The sequence below is a fragment of the Mustelus asterias genome, chromosome 5, assembly GCF_964213995.1.
Source record: "Mustelus asterias chromosome 5, sMusAst1.hap1.1, whole genome shotgun sequence".
NCBI classification, from domain to species: domain Eukaryota; kingdom Metazoa; phylum Chordata; class Chondrichthyes; order Carcharhiniformes; family Triakidae; genus Mustelus; species Mustelus asterias.
The window spans coordinates 40045098-40069323 of NC_135805.1; the positions used below are offsets into that span (position 1 = coordinate 40045098).

Genomic DNA, 24226 nt, shown 5'->3' on the forward strand with positions numbered 1-24226 from the left:
GCAAGATTTAAAACAATCTCAGTGACTTAAATGTCAGGTATAAGAAAACTGCAAATTATGCCAAAAGTTAGCGTCCCAATTTTTGTTTGGGCCAATATTGTCCAGTTTGCCAGCCACTAGACATGATATGTCCAAAGATGTGCAGGTAAGGTTGATTGGCCATGCTAAAAAATTGCCCCTTAGTGTCCCAAGATGCGTAGGTTAGAGGGATTAGCGGGTAAAATATGTTGGGATATGGGGATAGGGCCTGGGTGGGATTGTGGTCGGTGCAAACTCGATGGGCCAAATGACCTCTTTCTGCACTGTAGGGTTTCTATGATTCTATGATTCTATATGGCTAATTATAATTCTGGGTTAATAAGTAAAGAATGCATAATAGACACCATTAAGCAAGTGATCTTGATGTATACATTATACCTATGTAGCAGCATGAATAAAGGGTTGACATATACAAAGCAAAAGGTTCAAGTTAACGGGTGTTGCTTGGCTCGGCTAGTTGATACCCTCATCAATTTCACAACATGTCATTCCCCAAGAAATGATATGTTCAAAAATTTCGACAAAAAAATTCACATGCCATTGCATAGATTCTCACTTCCATTTTAAATCACAGTGCACTGTACAGGAACCATGAGAAAGTGGGGCTGAAGAACGTATCTATCCTAAATATTGCAGACATTGCTTTTGATGATTGACAACATGGTAGACTGAGTGTGTCTCAGTATGCGGTGTGGCACCCAGTCTCCCCTTTAGGTGAATTGCTAACCTGAGTTGAGGTTTGCAGCTATGCAGAAGTTATGCACCCTGCAAAAAGATGAACTACAATGTGGGGGAAAAGAGTGAATCACTAAGGAGGGGTGCCTTTGTGCACTTCAGGGTGGGTTTCCATAAGTGAGAACATGTTGCCTGCCAGCCTTCTGAGGATTGTGAATGCCATAGGGTTATGGAGTTGAGGAAGGAGAGAAAATGTTTTTATTGCAGAAAGGATTGATTTTTAAAGAAACATTTCATGCCATTGCAAGGTTTAGCAGACGAATTAGGTGTGCAAGCATGTTGTTCCAGTACATTTGACTATCCAATCACAGCAACCACGGTTGAAATGAAAAAAGAACAAGTTATTTTGTTTGCTTCATGGCACTACATTAATTCAAAATAACCTAAACATTTTCATTTAGAAAGCATTGTTTTTTGCTTGTTCCATTACATGCATTTTCATGAAAGTCAATTCCAAAAATAGGGCGGTGTAATTGTGTTTCTGCATTTCCAATTGATTAGTTATATAAAAGGTTAAAAAATTGAAGGTTATTGAACTATGAACAAATGACACCACAGCAGTTCAGTTCATAAAATTCGACATGGGCTTTTTCAGCATTTAAAATCCAAAAGAAGCAGTTGTTGGCTGAAAAGAACTTGCACTCCAATAACTGCTACTAATGGAAACAATATTCTTTTGATTGCATGGGAACTTCAATTCAAAGGATTCTTTATTATTTTGATAGCACTGTACTGGGTGAAAATAGTTTTCCTTTAAAGAGTTTTAGTCTCGTATAGAAAAGTGCAACGTTATGACTCTTGATTAACTTCATTTCACTTTAAAATAAAGCATATTAGATTCTGCTGTTAGCATTTGCTAGCTGCAGTTTTGATAGGAATATAAACATATTCTTTAAAATAAAAAAAACATTGTGAAGATAACCTTATTAATGTTTTAAAGAAACACTGATCACCAGTGATTTTAGCTGTGTATATTTCAGTGCAAGTTTTTCAAATTACAAAATCCCTAATGAAATATTCTACATTCATTTTGAGAGGTTGCCTTTGAAATTGAGATCAATAAATTGTCCAAGCTGGAAAAGTTACTCTTGCCTATGTCTTTTGCGGCTAACCAGCATTAACTTTGTCCAGCTTGCTAGCAAACAAATTGAATCATTCCAGACTGTTTTTGGCATGAATGCCAATTTGAAGTGGCATGTTTGGGAGAGTAATGGAAAGTCTAAGGTATATTTAACAAGTATACAAATGGAGCAATGCTTTGTGCTGAAGGTGCTTTCAAAGTTTCTACCTGTTTGCAAATCTATTCAGATTTATGCGATGTTTTCATTGCTTAAATCAGTATTACCTACATTTTCAAATTCCTCCAGTGCATCTTTACCACTGACCAGCTGAGTAGGATTGCATCTGTTTGGTTCCACTCGCATTGATGCAACCGTAGCCAGAACATCTCCAGCAAAGGCTTTTCTTCCTACCTTCACTGTTGGTTTTGGAGATTCGAATGATCCCTTGTGGATCCCCTTCTTGTCTACATAATCTGCCTTGGCATTAATGTGGTCAATTTCCACAGATACACTCATAACAACCTGCTCGACCTGTCCAGTACCTAAGAAAATCATGGGGAGGGGGCTGATTTTCCAGGGCCGCTAGCTGCAGGCAGGATTCCCGATGGCCTTTTGAATTGGGTGTGAGGGCCAAAATGGGATTGTTGCTGGGCGTCAAATCCATTGCAAGTCTCCGGGCCTGCTCTGCCAGCCGTGATCAGGTTCAGGACCAGAGAGGGTAAGTTTATTAACTCCAAAAAGGGAAGGAGATATGGTAAAACACAAGCATCGACATTCATGCAGACTAGAAGTCAGTATTGAGTCCAATTGTCATCTTTTGCAGGAACATCTAAAACTCTCTCTTTCGGACAGTAGAAGTCGACCAGCCAGCAGAAACATCACAGCTGCAAAAAGAATCAAAACCCCTCTTCCAAACCACAGAAGACCTGAACCGAAGAATCAACTATCCGCCAGCAGAAGTCAACTATTGGAATCAATCTGTATCAGCCACAATGCTCATCACCCTATTGAGTCCAATAGTAAGTAAATATAAATAAATGGAACAGTCCTTGAGTTGTGAGGAGTAGATGATGAGCATTGTGGCTACTTCTGCTGGTGGATAGTTGATTCTTCTTTTCAGGCCTTCTGTGGTTTGGCAGAGAGGTTTTGGTTCTTTTTGCAGCTGTGATGTTTCTGCTGGCTTTCAAGGATTTTAGATGTTCCTGCAAAAAATGGTTATTTTGCAGGACTGTTTCACCTTCAGTTGGCAAACTTCCAGCTGCTGTTTCAAATAGTAGACAGGCACCAGCAGGCCAGTAGCAAGCAAGCTTTTAACCTCCTCCTATGTATACTCTAACTGGAGACCCAGGATTCATTAGTCTCGTCTAGGCAATTATACCCAAGGCCTTGAGATGGAATAGTCATTATGTTTCTTTGTCGTTACCAGGGATGGTAATCAGTCTTTCGATGGTTTTATAAGTACCTTGTCTGGAAGCGCGGGGAAGGTTTCCATTATGCCTTAGAGAAACACCCTGCAGCTATTCCTGTCAGTGGCTAGTTGTATACTGTCAACCATCTTCAGGGTCTCTGTCCATTTTAAAATATAAAGCTTGGATTTTTTTTTAAAGTTTGATATTTTTGTTTATAATTCCTTGTTTTTTTTCTCCATCATCGTAACAATGTGTGTATTTCAGAGGTTGCTATCTGATTTACTCCTTAATAACAGTGAACACTGACAGCCTCGGTTGTTATTAATGGAAAGTCCAGACCAGTAGCTTGGACTGAGGTATTTAATGACACACACTCATTGTAGAACTGCATTTTGGCTTTCACTGTTAGAATTTCCTTGCTTCACAGCTTGAACGTTGCTGCTTTCTATATCTCAATACATCCTGTCTTGTTGTGAAGAAGAAGGATTACTCTGAGATCAGCTTGTTGTGGAGGAAATTCAGTCTGATTTTTGGGTAACAAATTGAATTACCTTTCATGCCTGACCTCCCCATGAAGTGTGCCAGCTGCCAAATTGCAAGTGTGCAAGACACTTGCCTGAAACAGTCTTTTGCTGCTTTGAATATGCAAATCAGGGTCCTAACAGTGGTGCACAATTGGTGGAGCAAACAAGGTGAAGCACATGCCATGCATGCTGCATCCCAGTTGTTCCGGGTATTCTGTGGCCTAACCAGCAAGCCTTAAAGTCACTATAGAGGCTGTCTATAAGAAGGTATGCAACTTTAAATTAAGTTTTGTTTATGTTGAGCACAGAATCTACAAGGGTTAACCTGGGAACATCCCTACCCCACCTAATCCAATTGGCAACTGAGGCGAGCCGGGTTCATGAAGATGAGGCCTGATTTTGAACAGGGCACAAACAGGTTAATGCTGTCGAGCCTCAAGTTTTGCTTTATGCTGAACATTTCACACCAGAAATTGGCGCAAGTTCAATTTCTCCCCGACTATGTTGTTTTTCAAATTTTGTCACGTATTAATTCTCAATTATGTTTAATTAGTTGCGCAAAATCAATTACAAATATGCAAAAATTCTGAAGTATCCAAAAATTTATATTAAATTGACTAATAAAATTAGTTCTGTTACTGTATTCAATTAGATGATGGTTGTGCACATCTGTTTAAGCATAGCAGTAGAGACAAACAAGGTATGATATCTGTTTAAAGGAGTATTGCAACAAAGTAGCTGAAAATAACAGTTGAACTTTTTCCAGTATTACCAGCTTTAAAGGTGTACAGTTTAATTTTTACCTGTCTTTTGTAAGATATTTTAATTATTAACATTCTCACAGCTGTATCAATCATAAAGATCTTTTTTTTTCTGTTCACAAAGGATTTATTGCGGCTGATTTACTTTACAATCATATTCAAAATTTCTGGAACTGTTTCTTGGCTCCTGCGGCTTTAGTGACCTTGAGGACATTGAAACGCACAGTCTTACTGAGGGGCCGGCACTCCCCCACAGTCACACTGTCCCCATTCTGAATATCCCTGAAGCAGTGCGAAAGGTGAACTGACATGTTCTTGTCTCGTTTCTCAAAGCGGTTGTACTTCCTGATGTAGTGCAGGTAGTCTCTGCGAATAATAATGGTCCGCTGCATCTTCATCTTAGTCACAACACCTGTCAGGATCCGGCCCCGGATTGACACATTGCCTGTGAATGGACATTTCTTGTCAATGTAGGTCCCATCAATGGCCTCGCGTGGAGTCTTGAAACGCAAGCCTACGTTATGATAGTAGCGGGGAAACTTTTCCTTGCTGTCTTTGCCCACAAGTGCCCTCTTCTTGTTCTGGAAGATGGTGGGCTGCTTTTGGTAAGCACCCTCAGTCTGGTTGTCCGCCATCTCGCGCCTCAATCCGGGGAAGAGCAATATGTTACTATGATTCCTTGCCGTGTTCTTTTGCTGGGCAACAATGCATCTTTGCTGGATGTCAGGTACAGCTTTCCTTGACTTCAGTGCTAACTGGCGTGAAAGAGTTTCATTCCAACAGTATTGTGGCCTCAGCATGCGATCCTCTTTGGCTTTTTAATCTTGTGAATTAATTTTGGAAACCTAGCATCCTGTGAAATGTCTGAAAAAAACACCACCTGCCGGGAGGCTGCTAAACATGAAAAAACACAAAATGTCATCAGAAGTCAGAGCTGAACTCAGCATCTGGCATTGATGCACTCACGCAGCAGTAGAAATCAACGCAGGAATCGCGCAGCAGTGGCACATAGCAATTGGAACATTGAAACATGAAATACACTGAAAAGGATACGCTGGAAGTCACTTCTTCATATTTGTTGCCTTCACACAGAAGGAGAGCTGACAATCTGAAATATTACATGGTGAGTTGTGTGACGTGCAAAAACATGTCACAGCATAAAAGACCCATAGCTTCACAATGACTTAAATGGCTTTAAAAAGTAATCTGTACCACATGTGACGAATGTTCCAAAGCAATGGCAGTTTGCAGATTTTCTCATCAATAAGATACATGACTTCCAACTTATAATTCATTCTTTTTCAGGGCTCCAAACCACAACACTTGTTACCTCTTTCTCTCTTTTAATCTATCAGCTTTTAAAACATGTATGCCAAATACAAATGAAATGCAAAAAAAATAGAAAATATAAGGGGGAAGCAAGAGAAGAATGCAAAAGCCTAAGCAATGTTAAGATTGGCAGTAACATTAAGGAAAAGAGTAAAGGATTTTGGAAACGGAAGTGAAAGAATAGTCTTCCACTGTCCCTAAGTTGTCTGATTTCTGTTCATTTTGTACTGGATGCCAGGCAAGCAATTTCCTCAGATAAACTTTGTTCAGACCAAAGCCACTGTTTTCAGTCTCCATTACAAACTCCATTTCCTAGCTACCAACTTTCTCTGCCTGGTAATCCTTTGAGGTTGAACCTGACTATTCACAACCAAGGTATTTTATTGGATCCCGAGATGAGTTTCCAACCAGATATCCTTCACTTTTATCTCTATAACATGGCCTGTGTTTGTCCCTGCCTAAGCTCATCTGCTGCCGAAATCCTTATTCAGGCCTTTTTGCCTTCAGTTTTGACTCTTCCGGCATAATCCTGGCCAGTTTCCCATTCACCCGCCAAAAGCTTAAGTTCAACTAAAACTCTGCTGCCCCCTTTTGTCCATCACCCTTGTGCTTGCTGACCTTCATTGGCTCCCAGTCCTGCAATGCAGTATTACAAGGCAATAAAATGCCTCAATTTTCAAATTCTCATCCTTGTTTACAAATTGTCCTTCTCTATGTTTGTAATCTGCTCTAATCTGTACAACCTTCTGAAATACCTGCACTGCTCCAATTTTGGCCCCGTGAACATTTCCAATTTTAATTGCACCATTGGCAGCTATGCCTTCAACTGCTGAAGCCCTAAGTTCCAGAATTTGCTCCCTCTGCCTCTCTGCCTTTTTTAATTCTTTTTACACATCCCTTAAAACCTACCTCTTTGACCAAGCTTTTGGTCATCTGCCCTGATATCTCCTCAGTATTAGATTTTCTTTGATGCTCCTATGAAGTGCCTTGGGAGATATTTCTCTGAAGGTGCAATGCCAATGTTGGTATTAAAGAAAGGGTATGGTTGATTAGAGATGAGAAAGGGAATCTTTTGGAAGATTAAGAAATATCATGGATACTGGATAAGATCTTTTCATTGTGCTTTTTTACAGTTAAGGAATTGAAGATTATGAAAGAAAATGGAGCAATTAGATATAATAATTATCGATTTTGTTCATTCGTAGGACATTGGCGTCGCTGGCTTGCCAGCATATTTTGCCCATTCCTAGTTGCCCATGAGAAATGGATGGTGAGCTGCCTCCTTGACAACTAAGTGGCTTGCTAGGGAAGTTGAGAGTCAACCATGTTGCTGTAGCTCTGGAGTCGCATGTAAGCCAGACCAGGCAATGGGGGCAAATTTCCTTCCCTAAATGACATTAGTGAACCAGATGGGTTTTTCTGACAATCGACAACGGTTTCATGGTCATCAGTAGATTCTTAATTCCAGATTTTTTTTATTGAATTCAAATTCCACCATCTGCTGTGGTGGGATTCAAACCCAGGTCCCCAAAACATTAGCTGAGTTTACACCAGTAAGTGTAGAAGGAAAATCCATCATAGTTTGCAGAAGAAGGTGCATAAATATTTGGAAAAATTAACAAAAAGGTATTGGGAAAGAGGGAATGAAGGGGAATATGTAGATAACCCTCAGAGGGCAACCCAGGCATAATGGGTCAAACAGTGTATCTTATCCCCCGTAAAATTCTCAGATTCGGAAACCTAAACCAGGTGACATACGAGAAGTGACTAAACTTTAAGTTTTTCCCTAAACCAAAAATTAACCTTAGCCCAACCCATATCATTCAATCTGTCCCACCACATTGTGCAGAAAAACCACCCATTCACGCCATACCACATCAACCATAGTTTATACTTCACCTAATGAAAACCAAATTTGAGAAAGAAACCTGTGTGTACTATGCCACAATTGAATTTGGAACTTATATACAAAATGGTAAAATGTATTTCCCAATTAAATCCCATATTTTATTCAGAGAAGTATTTCTTCTTACAACAGGCAGATTTATTAGTTAATATATTTGGTATTCATTGGAATAATTTTCTTTCTCATTTTCACTTCGAACTTATTCAAGTTTTGCAGTTTCCTATTTGCAAATAATCTGTAGTTGACACAGTAGAAATGTAGCGGGATATGTTGATTTTGCTTCGTGACAATTTTTTGTAAATGCTTCTGTTGCGGGGTTTAAAAATGACTGCAGAAATACTGTCCAATTCTGAAGTAATAATTGTAGCAAGAAAGACAAACATCTTTGTTATGAAGTCAGTTTGATTCTGTAAAGGTCATAGAGAGATAACAATTAAAGGTTTTGAGCATTAAGTTTAGTGCGGTTGTGTGTCAGGATTTCAAAATCATAAACATTTTGTAGCTGTTATTTTGCAGTTGAAGGTCAGATGTTTCTGTGCAGTAATGGTTTATATATCTGTTAAAAGGTCAGACTATGTTGCATGACATAATCTGTTTTATAATTTGCTGCACTGTCTGACACGTTGAACGTGATGCAAACCCCGCTAGTTTCTTCCTGCTGTATTCTACCTAATTGGCATTTGCACATTAAATTACTGCTCAGCGTTTTGACGTGTTGCTCCTGTGGTTGCAAATATCATTGATTTTTTAAAATAATTTGGTGTAAGCTTCCGGAAGTAACAGCAGTAGTTTTAAGACATTGCTTGTGACCTGCGTTTGTGGAATATATCCTAGCATAACAGAGAAAGGATTGTGGATGGTTTGAAAGTTAAATGGGAGATTTAAGATTGAGAAAGCTTAAACACAGTCAGATGTTGTCACTCAAGATTTGAGCACAAATTTTAAATTGACGCTGCAGTTGAGTACTGAGAGGCTGCTGCACTGTCAGAACTGCATTCCTTTGGATGTGATGTTAAACCAAGGCTCCATCTACTCTCTCAGATGAGCGTGAAGGATTCCATGACAGTCTTCAAAGAAGAGTAGGCAAGTTCTTTTGACCTTCTCCTCAGTATTTATTGTTCAACCAACATCAATTTTTAAAAAATGACCTGATCATTATCACATTACTGTTCTGTGGGAGTTTACTGAGTGTAAATTACTTGCACATTTCCTAAATCACAAGAGTAACTACACTTCAGGAGTACTTAAATGGTCAGAAATCACTTTGTGACCACCCTGAGGTCATGGAAGGTGCTATAGAAATGCAACTCTTTTAAAATTCAAAAAACAATAGTTTCAAGACTGTTTTGTTTTGCGTAAGAAAAGCAAGACTTTATTAATTGCAAAAAATGCAAGCATACAGAAAAAACTGGAAGCACTTTGGTTGTTCAGCATCTGTGAAGGGAACTAATAGGTTCATGTTTTGGATAGGAATGTTTAGTATCTTCAAAGTACCAGAGATGGATTTTTTTTTTTAAATTTCCCTGTAAAATTAGTTCTATTTTAACTATACAAAGAAGAGTGATTGCACTACCACCCTGTGTAACTGTCAACTATTGACTAAACTCAACTTTCTGAAGAGGAATCACATCATGGTACTTGCATAATCAACATGGAATTCATTTTAACATAGAACATAGAAAGCCACAGCACAAACAGGCCCTTCGGCCCACAAGTTGCGCCGATCACATCCCCACCTCTAGGCCTATCTATAGCCCTCAATCCCATTAAATCCCATGTACTCATCCAGAAGTCTCTTAAAAGACCCCAACGAGTTTGCCTCCACCACCACCGACGTCAGCCGATTCCACTCACCCACCACCCTCTGAGTGAAAAACTTACCCCTGACATCTCCTCTGTACCTACCCCCCCAGCACCTTAAACCTGTGTCCTCTCGTAGCAACCATTTCAGCCCTTGGAAATAGCCTCTGAGAGTCTACCCTATCCAGACCTCTCAACATCTTGAAAACCTCTATCAGGTCACCTCTCATCCTTCGTCTCTCCAGGGAGAAGAGACCAAGCTCCCTCAACCTATCCTCATAAGGCATGCCCCCCAATCCAGGCAACATCCTTGTAAATCTCCTCTGCACCCTTTCAATGGCTTCAACGTCTTTCCTGTAATGAGGTGACCAGAACTGCGCGCAGTACTCCAAGTGGGGTCTAACCAGGGTCCTATAAAGCTGCAGCATTATCTCCCAACTCCTAAACTCAATCCCTCGATTAATGAAGGCCAGTACGCCGTACGCCTTCTTGACCGCATCCTCCACCTGCGAGGCCGATTTAAGAGTCCTATGGACCCGGACCCCAAGGTCCTTCTGATCCTCTACACTGCTAAGAATGGTACCCTTCATATTATACTGCTGCTTCATCCCATTGGATCTGCCAAAATGGATCACCACACACTTATCCGGGTTGAAGTCCATCTGCCACTTCTCCACCCAGTCTTGCATTCTATCTATGTCTCGCTGCAACTTCTGACATCCCTCCAAACTATCCACAACACCACCTACCTTGGTGTCGTCAGCAAACTTACCAACCCATCCCTCCACTTCCTCATCCAGGTCATTTATGAAAATGACAAACAGCAAGGGTCCCAGAACAGATCCCTGGGGCACTCCACTGGTCACTGACCTCCATGCAGAGATAGCTTTCTTGAGCTACTCAGGATTTTATGCAAAAAGGGGTGACTGGAGTTAATAGTGAGGCTTCCATAACAGAATATGGCAAAGTCTAGTGTCTTCTGCTGGAGATATGTTTAACATAATTTTTAGTTTGTCAGGAACTAAATAGTATCATTATTCCTTTTGAGGATGCAGTATGTCCTTCTACAATCTCATGCTAATTGGCATATTCTGTAGTTGCTTTCAGTTTATGGATGAAAGCCATTTATAATTTTTCACTTTGGTTTGCTTGGGTACCGTTATGTGACCATTCTTTTTCTTTCATAATTTCTTTTCCCAAAATATGGTTTTTCTACCATTAGACTTATGGCGCAAAAAGCTAGGTACAAAGGGTGGTTTACTTTTGAAATCTTATTACTACAACAGCAACAATTTTTCATGTTGTACAGGTTACATTTGCTATTTTAACACATTTTGTTATCAACATTCGTTTATTAACTTAATTTGTAGTCAGAGCAAGCATACTAGTTAGATTGTACTCGCCATGAGAGCAAGCTTATTAAAGAAGTTTTGGGAGGAGAGTTGGGCCAATTTTTCCATGATCAAGAGACATCAAGTAAACTGCAAGTGAATATTCATTAAAATCCGACTCATGTTGTTTTGACAGCTTCTCCCTTCTTTAAGTTTTTAAAAATAAAATTGCTCAATACTATAAGTGAGGGGGGAAAGCTGATTATTTCCACCCGATTCCTTTGCAAGATCATAGAAACCCTACAGTGCAGAAGGAGGCCATTCGGCCCATCGAGTCTGCACCGACCACAATCCCACCCAGGCCCTACCCCCACATATTTACCCGCTAATCCCTCTAACCTACACATTTTAGGATTCTAAGGGGCAATTTTTTTTTAACCTGGCCAATCAACCTAACCCGCACATCTTTGGACTTTATAAAGGGAAAAGATGCAGCTTTTAAACCAATAATGTGTGTTCTGGAGCAGTCCTGAGTGGCTTTTTGTCAGTTTCTGTCACACCCGGTTGGTAACACAAGCTTCCTCCAATTTCTTCCTAAAGGCAGATCAAATAAGATTATGAGCTCAGTATATTAAAAGTTGTGGGTGTAAATTCATGCCTCACCATCTTTTGGTACAATATGTTGCACCACACTGCACTGCACTGAATCAATAGATCTCTCTTGAAATGTAAATGATATTTAAAATGCAACTGAAAAATGTGAACTTAGCCTTAAGCTACATTTTTGTCAAAGGCGAGGGAGAATTTAATTCTACCAGACATCATGACAGTTTTGATATATACAAACTGGGTGAATGACCGTCTCAATTTAGCAGTTCCAGCGAATTATAGTCATTCAAATATTAATTCCAACAGATTTTAAAGGCTTCCTATTCCTACCAACATATGCACATAAATATCCTTGAACTAGAGAATTATTTTCTGCTGTCAAATTAGATACTAAATGCACTGTTAATTAACCAAGTTGTTACAGCGGATATATTGATGCCTACAGAGTTGTTCGGGTACTTCTTTAGGGTTAAAAAAAGGCAAGTCAAAATTTTGTTGTAAAATGGGTACAGGAAACGAGAAACTTCAATCATTTATACAGAGTCTGAAAACATGCCATAGGTTTATAGAATCTATTCCAACACAGAAAATGTAAGCCTCGCTGAGGAGTTAATGCATTTTTGGACGATGGTGATAACAGAACTCATGTCCAGAATCCAGTCTTCTAAAAATGGCTTTGAGCATCTCAATATTGCTGGTAGCTGCCCTGTCAATATTTGTGGCATCGTTTTATTTGTATTTAGATAATGATGCAGACCTGATGTCTTCTCTCTAATGCATCATTGCCATTTCTGCCTGTGGACATTGTTATATGCGGTCATGAACCAAGCTTGATCAGTGTCTATGTATTATGAGAATTGATTGGGCTTTTCTTTGTAGATTAGGCTCAAAATGGTGGCACAGTGGTTAGCACTGCTGCCTCACAGCACCAGGGACCCGTGTTCAATTCTCGGCTTGGGTCACTGTCGATGTGAGTCTGTACGTTCTCCCAGTGTCTGCGTGGGTTTCCTCCAGGTGCTCCAGTTTCCTCCCACAATCTGAAAGACATGCTTGTTAGGTGCATTGGCCATGCTAAATTCTCCCTCCGTGTACCCGAACAGGCGCTGGAGTGTGGTGACTAAAGGATTTTCACAGTGACTTCATTGCAGTGTTAATGTCAACCTACTTGTGACACTAATAATTTTTTTTCAATGTGCACCAGTGTTTATATGTTTTCTGCAAGCGTTCAAGTGCGATTTTGCATTCAGGGAAATTCTATGGGCTACAAGTCTGGGCAGCAAAATCAATTCAGTGTCTCCACTATGCTGACGGCTTGTTTAGAAAAATGATGGTGAGCACTTGCTGTTAAAATATGAAAAAATAAAATACTTATTAAATGGTATCTGGGTTATAGTACCTCTTCCAAAATATTATATGCTGAAGTTTTTCATTTCAAACAATGTAAATATCAGCAATATTAATTTGAGGCTATTTTTAAAATAGTTAATAAATTATTCTTTTTCACTGTCATTTTCTAAATTCAAGACTATTTCCCTTTTTAAAGAAAACCCTGTTTTGATACTGTTATTGTAATCACACAATACACACTCAATGGTATAATGTGGAGCCCGGATTGGTAATTTTCCATTATACCACACACCATGTGATGAGCCTTTACATTGTTTTCTTTTTAAAAGGCTCTGTTGCTACTACCTGAGAAATGTTTGTATTTTTCTTCTAACAGTTTTTTATTTGACACAACAGGAAGAGGGCTTGAATCCATAATATGTGGGAATTATGAATTTGTAGAGTAACCTTTGATGTTTCTGAAGACAAATAATGTCTGTAGAACTGTCATGATGTGGACATTATTGCACCCCTGCTCTTTTTTTAATAGGTTACCTGAGTCAAAAAAGGTTGAAATAAATCTTTTCTAGCAGTTACAAGAGCTGTTTGTTGACATTACCCAAAGAACTATCATTATGTCATTAGTAATGTGCTTGATTGCTTTCTCAAGCTATTTTTAATCTCGGCAGGGGATCCTAAATTCACAGTTTGATTTGCAGCTCAAATCGGTTATTCAACGATTAGCAAGTATTTGATCTTACATGGGATTATGTACTTGAGAAGATTTAAATGTTTTGAATGGGCTTTCATGAAAGGGAGTGTTTTCTACTCTGGTGAAGACTGTGGGAGATATTTAGATATTTATTTCCTTTCATCTCAACATGACTCCTGAGGTTTGTCTAATTGGGGCTATTGGGAGTTAGAATGAGTTGCTTTGAGTTGGCCTCAAGCAGCAAGGAGCTTTAAGGGGCCATGATGGGTGGAAAAGATAGGTTGGCATGGAGGGGATAATGGACCATTGGAGTTCGGGGGAACATTAGTTGACATAGTTGACATGGATGGCGCAGGGGAAATGGGTGGGTGGTATGAGGGGTGAGTGCTAGAGGGCCTAATATTTTACAAAGCAACTGGGATGAAGTCCCAGAGAACTGAGGCTGAACCTCTAAACAGCCCAGTTTGGTACTCTGCAACCTCTGTGTCAACCTCCTTTACAGGTAATCAAGTCTTGTGCCAATGCCGGCATCTCCACATCAATGTATTTTGACAGCCCTCGAAATACTTAACCTAGCATCCATTCTTCGTGTGTGTCTAGACACTAGCCTGGATTTTGGCTCCCAAGTCACGCAGCATAAATGGCTTGTGCCACTTGTCTCAGGAGAAACTTATTTGGATTGCGGGATCCTTGCTCAGGGGACGGTCAGTTCTGGGATGAAGGTTAGCCCGTCGTACCCAGAGGAAATTTTCTCATGTTTAACCCTCCATTGCTAAATTGCTCAAATTGAAAGGATGGCTCAGACCAGACAAAACAAGTAAAATGAGCAACCCATGTGAGTCATCATCTCATTTTTGGAGCTATCCCCAGGATTCAAATAACTCGTGCCCCACATAAAAATGTGTAAACCATGTACAAATACCCATTTTGCAACACTCTCAAGAAGATAATTGTTGATATGCAAATGATATGGAACCACATACCGTATTGCCCCTATTCAGAAGAAACATATACATTTGTTTCATCCCCTGCTCTCTCCATCACCGCCCTCAGACCAATATAGCTTTCAATTTTCAAAGTCCAGTTTTTCAAACAGACTCACATTTTTGAGTCAGGTGCTGGCTGTTTTCTACCAAAAGCTGTATATAGAAAATCAATTTATTTACATTTGTGGAGAAGCACCGAACTATCTTTGTCAAAATTAGTTATCCCTGGCAGAAAGCTGGAAACGGCGACTTATCTGAAGAAACAGAAGCTGCATCTGATTTCGTTAACAGGCCAGGAACACAATGAGTAATAATCTTTCAGCCACTCAGCCTGATAAGGCTCAAAGTGAGGTGCAAATATCAGAAGGATGATGAATTTTGAAGTACGTTGCTGCCTACATTTAAATTAGGTTGTAAAATAACAGATTATGCCAATACAGACCGCAGTGAAAAGAACCTGTTTCTCTGGCGTTTTTCAATTAACAGTTATATCATAAATCAGTTACGATATCTGTTGGGTGCAGTCTTGTGTCCAGTAGCTGCATTTGTAGAATACCACAAAGTTGAATCCATTTTAAATGCCAAGTTCTGTGGGTGCATTTTTCTTCTTAGGGAGGTAAACAAAATAAGTACATAGAATAATATAACTTTGCCGCTTGGATTTTGGAGGGTTTTAACTCTCAACATTTATCATGGTGCTGACACTTTTTATGATTACTTACAGTCAGGTTATTAGTAATGTCCGCTTTATTTTTGAAAAATTCAGATGCAGGGCTAAGATTCATCTTGCAGGATTTTACCAACGTAGAAAAGAATAAGAGAAAAGGTAACATCGGAGAAGAATTAATGATTAGTGAATGCTGAACTTGAATTTTAAAAGCCATAGTGGCAAGAATAGAATATAGATGGTGAGGATTTCCACTTAGTTATGAGAATCTTGGAAAATAAATTAGAATAGGAGATTGATAGTGTAATCTCGATTTCAACATCATTGGTGAGGTAGGAAGGAAGAACATCATTTGGAACTTAGAAGGATTAAAACCACGACTCATAATAGAATTGATTAAATGGGGAAAGGCAATAAAGGTTAAGAGGCCACCAGTAAAACTTGGAGCTTTTTCTTGCATTTTCAAAGTGGATGAAGGGAAGGCGGTGGATGTTGTCTACCTGGATTTCAGCAAGGCCTTTGACAAGGTCCCTCATGGGAGGTTAGTTAGGAAGGTTCAGTCGCTAGGTATACATGGGGAGGTAGTAAATTGGATAAGACACTGGCTCAATGGAAGAAGCCAGAGAGTGGTTGTGGAGGATTGCTTCTCTGAGTGGAGGCCTGTGACTAGTGGTGTGCCGCAGGGATCGGTGTTGGGTCCATTGTTGTTTGTCATCTATATCAATGATCTGGATGATAATGTGGTAAATTGGATCAGCAAGTTTGCTGATGATACAAAGATTGGAGGTGTAGTGGACAGTGAGGAAGGTTTTCAAAGCTTGCAGAGGGATTTGGACCAACTAGAAAAATGGGCTGAAAAATGGCAAATGGAATTTAACGCAGACAAGTGTGAGATATTGCACTTTGGAAGGACAAATCAAAGTAGAACGTACAGGGTAAATGGTAGGACTCTGAAGAGTGCAGTTGAACAGAGGGATCTGGGAATACAGGTACAGAATTCCCTAAAAGTGACGTCACAGGTGGATAGGGTCGTAAAGAGTGCCTTTGGTACATTGGCCTTTATAAATCGGAGTATCGAGTATAAAAGTTGGAGTGTTATGGTAAGGTTAGAGAAGGCATTGGTGAGGCCGAATTTGGAGTATTGTGTACAGTTTTGGTCACCTAGTTACAGGAAGGATGTAAATAAGATTGAAAGAGTGCAGAGAAGGTTCACAAGGATGTTGCCGGGACTTGAGAAGCTGAGTTACAGAGAGAGATTGAATAGGTTGGGACTTTATTCCCTGGAGCGTAGAAGATTGAGGGGAGATTTGATAGAGGTGTATAAGATTTTGATGGGTATAGATAGAGTGAATGCAAGCAGGCTTTTTCCGCTGAGGCGAGGGGAGAAAAAAACCAGAGGGCATGGGTTAAGGGTGAAAGGAGAAAAGTTTAAAGGGAATATTGGGGGGGCTTCTTCACGCAGAGAGTGGTGGGAGTGTGGAATGAGCTGCCGGATAAAGTGGTAAATGCGGGATCACTTTTAACATTTAAGAAAAACTTGGACGGGTTCATGGATGAGAGGGATGTGGAGGGATATGGTCCAAGTGCAGGTCAGTGGGACTCGGCATAAAATGGTTCGGCACAGACAAGAAGGGCCAAAAGGCCTGTTTCTGAGCTGTAATTTTCTATGGTTCTATGGTTCCCTGAGGAAGTAAGGAAGGGCTTTGAGTCCCATCAGAAATGGAAATTGTTTTCAAGCCTTGGGGTTATGAGTTGTTGAATGAAAAAGAAGTGTTTCATAAAGAAGAAGAAATCTCTTTGCTTTTAATGCTGTTTCAAAAATCAGAATTCGACTCTATTTGTAAAGCTAGTTATTGGTGACATATTCCTACATTTGCCATTCCAAAAAAACTTACCGGAATGAGGTTCAGAAATTCATATTGTGGCAAAATCACAAACACAAAATTGCATACCATCTATTTGAAGAACCTCGTATTAAGGAATCTGACAGGCATCCTATTTTTATTCATGGACCAGAAGACACCAATTTAAGGGGAATGGCAAAAGAACCAAAGGCAGTATGGATTTTTTTCTAATGCAGCAAGTAGGTTAGGGTCTGGAATGCAGTGCCTGAGGGCATGGTGGAGGCAGAATCGATTGCGGGCTTTCAAAAGAGATCGGATAATTACCTGGAGAGAAAATTATGCAGGGAACCCAGGGAAAGGTATGGGAATGGGACTAGTTGAGGTGCCCTTGCAGAAAGTTGGCACAAACACAATGAGTCAAATCGGCTCCTGCTCTGCTCCAACCATTCAATTAAATATGACGGCATGCTATATATTTTCCAAAGAGAGAGATTTCTTGTGATTTGCGCAGTAATCTTTCAAAATCTAGGTAAAATGTATTATGTAAGTCATATCCAGAGTTTCTATCTTCTCTTTACCCAAAGTGATCATGGTTGAAATTTTGTTTATCATTATCTGCTAATTCTTTGTAAAAGGTTGGAAGAATATTTGCTAAATTTGCTATTTACCAAATAACGTTTCCTACACTACAACAGTAACTACACTTCAAAAGATGCCTCATTGACTGTAAAGTGCATTTGTTCATCCTGAAGTTGTGAAAGGTGCTATATAAATGCAAATTTTTCTCTTTTTTGAGATAATTGAATGTTTCACATTCTCTTTGGATGTCAGAAAAGAAAGCTGAGATTCATTCTATTTGTGCTGTGGTCGTATGTTGACATCCAATGAGCAGGTTTGATGTAACGAATGGCCTTTGTTTTCCATATTTCCACAGATTATTCAGGCATTGCAGATATTGAGTTCTCTTTATTCTGTCACCAGTCAATATTGTTTATACTGAAATTAATAAAATGGATACTAATGATCCTATTAATTTGAAAAATGTTGTAGATAAGATTGCTCTTTAAGCAAACTTCTTTTAAGTACAGGTGTTTGAGGGTCCATCTGATCACCTTCCTATGGCAGAAGATCAATGGAAACAGTATTTAAACCATGTAAATGGCTTTCTGCCAATGGTACACCAGCCGATTTAGAGAATTTGTAAGGATATTCTAGATACCTATATTTAGTATTTTCCCATTGAAACAATTACGCAGTGCACTAATGACTTGAGCACTTGTGAATTATTTAGTCTCCATTGCTTATGGGGCCAGTACTAAACACAAAGGAACAGGGAAAACTCTGTCAAGGCAGTTCATTTACTGTAAAAAGAAATTGAGGAAAACTTTTGCAATGCCTGACAGCAGCTTTGGATTACAAAAACTGCAAACCAATGGACTGATTTATTTCACTTCGTTGTGTATGGAATTTGACAACTGAGTTTGCCTTTTTAATATAAATTCTGCATCCAATTGTAGTCTGTAACCAGAAGATTGGTTTTCTAGCAATGGTTATATTGACTCTGATATATAGTTTGTTACAAGAGTTGATGTAATCTTGCCTATAATATAATCTGACAAAGAAACAGAAAGCAAGCTGTTCGCTGTCACAGATTACAGGAGTGACTGGTGTTTAAGGAGAAAAAAGTGTATGGTTTTTCTTTCTCTTTGCATGTTCTGCATGCCTGCTACACATGACCAAGGTTCAGAAATTCACATTGTGGCAAAATTGCATACCATCTTAGAATGCCCTTTATATGAAGAACCTCGATCTAAAATTCAATCCATGTATTTTCAAAACAAATGTTAATTGATTAATCTCTTTATTCCACAAAGATATTTGATTGACATTTTCAATCTTGTGAGTAAAGTATCTGTGGGTACATTAATTGGCACCACAGCAAGATTTTGGTTGCAGTTACTCACTCAAGTTGCAAAAGTAGTTTCCCTTCAAAATTAGATTATGCCATATATTTGAAGACTTGAAAATATAATTAAGAAACCTCTGTTATTATGTTTGTTAAGCACAATCCAACTGCTGCCTACTAACTCTTTCACTATTCAGTAAACATTCCAATAAAGAAAAACTATCAAGGAATCAGTTGAGCAAAAGTAATTATGCAATATTGAGAATAAGGAAGAATATACTTAAAGAAACATTTTCTGTCCTTTTTGATAGTTGTCTGTTATGTATCTGGTTTCAAAATGGAAAGGGATAATAGTGTGTTGTGAAGTTTGTTGCAATTGAGGGAAGGATATGAAAGACCTTTGTCCTTTAGTCCTTAAGGAATTTCTGTAAAATAACTTAAGTTATTTTGAAACCTTTGAACTCTCCTCTGTGCATGTATTCTGTTGATGGGACCTATGTGGCTTTTTGATTATTGGGCAATACTGTATTTTTAAATGCTGCCTCCTTTTATTATCTTTCTGTTTGGCAACATTCATGTCCTGAAAATATTTGCTGCAAAGGGCAGATTGGTTAGAAATAATGTACTGTGATACATTACCTCCCGATGCATTTCACCATTCTGGGAAAAAGAAGTGTGAGGAATGAAAGGTTTTTTATCACAATACATCTAACTTGTTCATCTTCTGAATATATATAATACAGGAAACATAAAATGAAGAGGGATACAGCAGTGACAGGAATGCATGTTAGCCTAATGGTTTATAGGCTGGAGTAGTAGCAGTTTTGCATCTGAGTACAGAATGATTTTAATGCTGGATGAGTTCAATTTGTCATGATTCAGGCTATGCATTATAGAATGTGTGCGTTTAACTTATCAAATCATAAGGCATAACACTGGTGGCTTAGAATGCTGCATCAGTGGCTTTGGAATATTAAGATAGGTTGTTCTAACTAAATGCTAGCCATCAAGAGAATCAGTCTTTCTGAAGTAAAAACATTAAAAGGTCAACTGATATTACTCAATTCCAGTAAATTGACAAGCAAATGGCACGTTAATATAATTGAGATGTTGCAAAGACTTCTCATTTACTATAAATCTATAATTTCCACAAGCTTTGACGTGATGAGCTTTTAGTCATCTAAATCCCACTTTGATCCTGATCTCGTGATTAAGTATATTGTGGCTCTCCCTTCATTCCAATAAATTAATGTCAGTTGACAGTGCCAAATAAAATAGGGAAGGGAGCAACTGATGTTTTTGGCAATTACATTGAAATTATAACATGGGAATTCGATATTCAGCTGGACCAGTTTGTGCCGCACAACCCACTAAAGAACAAAGAACAGTACAGCACAGGAAACAGGCCCTTCGGCCCTCCAAGCCTGTGCCGCTCCTTGGTCCAACTAGACCAATCGTTTGTATCCCTCCATTCCCAGGCTGCTCATGTGACTATCCAGGTAAGTCTTAAACGATGTCAGCGTGCCTGCCTCCACCACCCTACTTGGCAGCGCATTCCAGGCCCCCACCACCCTCTGTGTAAAAAAACGTCCCTCTGATGTCTGAGTTATACTTCGCCCCTCTCAGCTTGAGCCCGTGACCCCTCGTGATCGTCACCTCCGACCTGGGAAAAAGCTTCCCACTGTTCACCCTATCTATACCCTTCATAATCTTGTATACCTCTATTAGATCTCCCCTCATTCTCCGTCTTTCCAAGGAGAACAACCCCAGTCTACCCAATCTCTCCTCATAGCTAAGACCCTCCATACCAGGCAACATCCTGGTAAACCTTCTCTGCACTCTCTCCAATGCCTCCACGTCCTTCTAGTAGTGCGGCGACCAGAACTGGACGCAGTACTCCAAATGTGGCCTAACCAGCGTTCTTTACAGCTGCATCATCAGACTCCAGCTTTTATACTCTATACCCCGTCCTATAAAGGCAAGCATACCATATGCCTTCTTCACCACCTTCTCCACCTGTGTTGCCACCTTCAAGGATTTTTACTATGTCAAAGTAAAGCTTTTCCTCCTCTCTGTCCTAAATCACTTATCTCCACATTCACTTATTCTAGACACCTCAAACATTGGAAAAGTCCTGTTCTATCCACTTAATCCTATCCCTTCACAACTTTAAATGTCTCTATCAAATCTCCTCTTAATCTCATCTATTTGAATAGGCCTTTGGAATCCCTCCATAATAAGAACATAAGGAATAGGAGCTGGAGTAGATTATTTTGCTCCTCGTGCCTACTGCATCATTCAATAAGATCTGATAGTGGCTTTAATTTTACTTTCCTGCCTGCCCCCATAACTCTTGATTCCCTTGTAGATTAAATATACCTACCTAACAAAATAGTGCCATGGGATCTTTTACATCCAAGCAAACAGACAAATAAGGCTTTTGGTTAACATCTCATCTGAAAGAAGGCACCTCCAACAATGCTGCAATCCTTCAGTGCTGCACTGGTGCTGGATTTGATTTTTGTGCTCATTCCTGGAGTGGGACTTGAATCTGGAACCTTGTGATTCAGAGTGCTACCGACTAAGCTAAGGATTACACAGAGACCGGAATTTTACCGTCCCGCCTGCCACGGCAATCGGAGTGGGCAAGGGGCAGACCATGGAAAGGTCCATTGACCTGGGGCAAGATTTCACAGTTTCGGGATCAGCGAGGTAGTAAAATCCTGCCCAGAGTATTCAATCTGCAGTTTTATTACATGGATCCTTTCAAAGATATGATCAACATTCTTGCTTCTGGTCTCAATTTTTCAGATGATTTCCACCAAATCTGATGTTCAAAAGCCATATGTTAACTGAAATAAATGTGCTAGATTTTCTGCTGGAAGACACAGCATTATTGCAATGATTTGAATTTGCTACTTCATTGATTAGGTTCTATTTGTTTAATTACATTACTAAGTAAGAGAATTTACACTTTGCCCTTATCACATGACTGTCATGGGTATTATGTTAGACTGTATTATGAATATTTCACTTATATTAGATCAAATTGGTTCTTTTCAGCTGGTGAAATTAGTTGCCTGTTCTTTGCTATAATTCATTGACCCTATCTCCAGGAAGAGTGTAATCTGGCACTGATCATCTGGCTGCCTCACAAACTGTCAATCAGTTGTACAATGTGCTGTGATATTTATTTATAGATCTTCACTGTAAAGGAAAGTTATTGACCTAGTTGGGATGGGCGCAAAACACCAGGAGATGGAAAATAGGAATAATGGCCAGGGGACTGTAACTGACAGAATGTGACCAGTGGTGGCCCTCAAGAATCTGTGTTGGGTGCTTAACAATACACCTTATTTATTAATTACTTAGATGAGGCTACAGAAAGCTTCAGATCCAAATTTGATCCACCTAACCTGCTCATCTTTGGACATTAAGGGGCAGTTTAGCATGACGAATCCACCTAACCTGCACATCTTCGGACTGTGGGAGGAAACTGGAGCACCTGGTGGAAACCCACGCAGGCGTTGGGAGAACATGCAAACTCCACACAGTCATCCGAGGCTGGAATTTAATCCGGGCCCCTGGCACTGTGAGGCAGCAATGCTAACCACTGTGCCACCATGCGGCCCACTGTAAAGGAATTTATTTATTGGTTTGGCTGGGAGTCCAATGTAGATTTATCAGAATGACAACTCGACTCAAAGGGTTAAATAACAAGGAGCGATGACACAAACTGGGATTGTATTCCCTGAAATTTAAAAGAATAGGAATTACTTGATTTAAATTTTCACGATAATAAAGAGAACTGATTGGGTAGATAGAGAGAAATCATTACTGTGGGTTGCAAATCTCGGACTAGGAAATAACGTCTGAAAGATGGAGCTGGGAGTGAAATTGGGAAGTACTTCCCCACAGGAAGGGTGTTAGAAGTTTGGACTGTTCTTAGTGCTACACTAATTGATAAATTGAAATCTGAGATTGATAGCTTTTTATTATCCAAAGGGATGAATTATCTAGTGGAAAAGGGCACCCCTGTAGGAAGTTGGGTCACAGATTAGCCATGATCTCAGTGATTGGTGGAACATGCATGAGGGGGTAAATTATATTCTTCTGTTCCTTTGTTTCCACCTAACTGTGCAACATTTTATTATTATATGATTTATAAGAATTGGTGAAACCTTATGGCTTATCTGTGACAATGCATTGTTGGCACCTACTGTTTAAAAGGACAGAGGCGAACAACAATTATTTTACTGATTTGCACTTGAAATAAGAAAGTAATGCGGCAAGATAAATCAAGACTCTCATGTGCTTCTAGATCTTTTGTGCTGAACATTATTAAATTAATGAAGATGAAGCCCATCATTATTGTCTGAGGAATTAGATTGTAAATATTTCAAATCTGATGAGAATTCAGCACTCCCAATTTAGAAATAAATAGATTCAATCATGCCTATCTTTTCTTTTGCAGCAAAAGTGAGTGGGCTATGCTGTATCTACTTGTGATTTTCCTTAAGATATTGTGATTTACTGAAGTAGCGCTGTAAGGTGCCCCTGTTCAGGCCAGCATCATCAGCGATATGCAATCTGATATCTTATTATGAGCTCTGCCAGCACTCGCAATATTATTCAGGTCAAGTCTCATTTGGTTTTGCTTTATTCACTGTTGATGCATGAGTGTTCTTGCTCTGTCAAATGAGTTCCAGAAAGATTGAAAGTGATTTCTATTCCTTAGACACTCCACTAGTTCATCTAAGGTATAAAAGCATAAATAAGGTTAGAGAAATAAAGTTTGCCAGCACGGCATAGTGGTCATACTTAAGAAGTTAATGAGAAAAGTCTGTTACAAAATCAGAAATTGAAGCTGAAGTGTTGCAGTCTAGTCAAGCAAAAGTTTTATTTTCAGGTTTGCTAAAGGTCGAGCTCAGTTCTGAACGAGTGCTATTATGTCACTTCATGCTAGTTTAATTCTTAATTGCTTATTAGCAAGTGAATAAATTCCTCAGCTACGCAGATGGAATACCTGAAACTTTAGCATGATTGTGCGGAGAGTGCCACGAAGACTCCCGCATCCTGGCCTTAGATAATATACAGTATCTGTCGCCTTGGCTGGGTAACATTGAAAACAATCTGTTACATATCTGAACAGTACATTGTTTACCAATCTCAGATGAGGCTTGTGCAACTCATCCAGTAGTCTTAACAGTCGTCATAATTTCTCTCATGGAAACTAGAAACTGGAGTAGGCCATTCGGCCCTTCGAGCCTGCTTAGCCATT

General features: G+C 39.4%; 1 protein-coding gene and 1 pseudogene across 1 annotated transcript in view; one reads left to right on the forward strand and one right to left on the reverse strand.

Moving 5' to 3' along the window:
* Positions 1–24226, forward strand: part of ascc3 (activating signal cointegrator 1 complex subunit 3) — a 562510-nt gene that overhangs the window by 273453 nt on the left and 264831 nt on the right. The window lies entirely within an intron of this gene.
* Positions 4651–5164, reverse strand: LOC144494078 (small ribosomal subunit protein uS17 pseudogene; annotated as a pseudogene).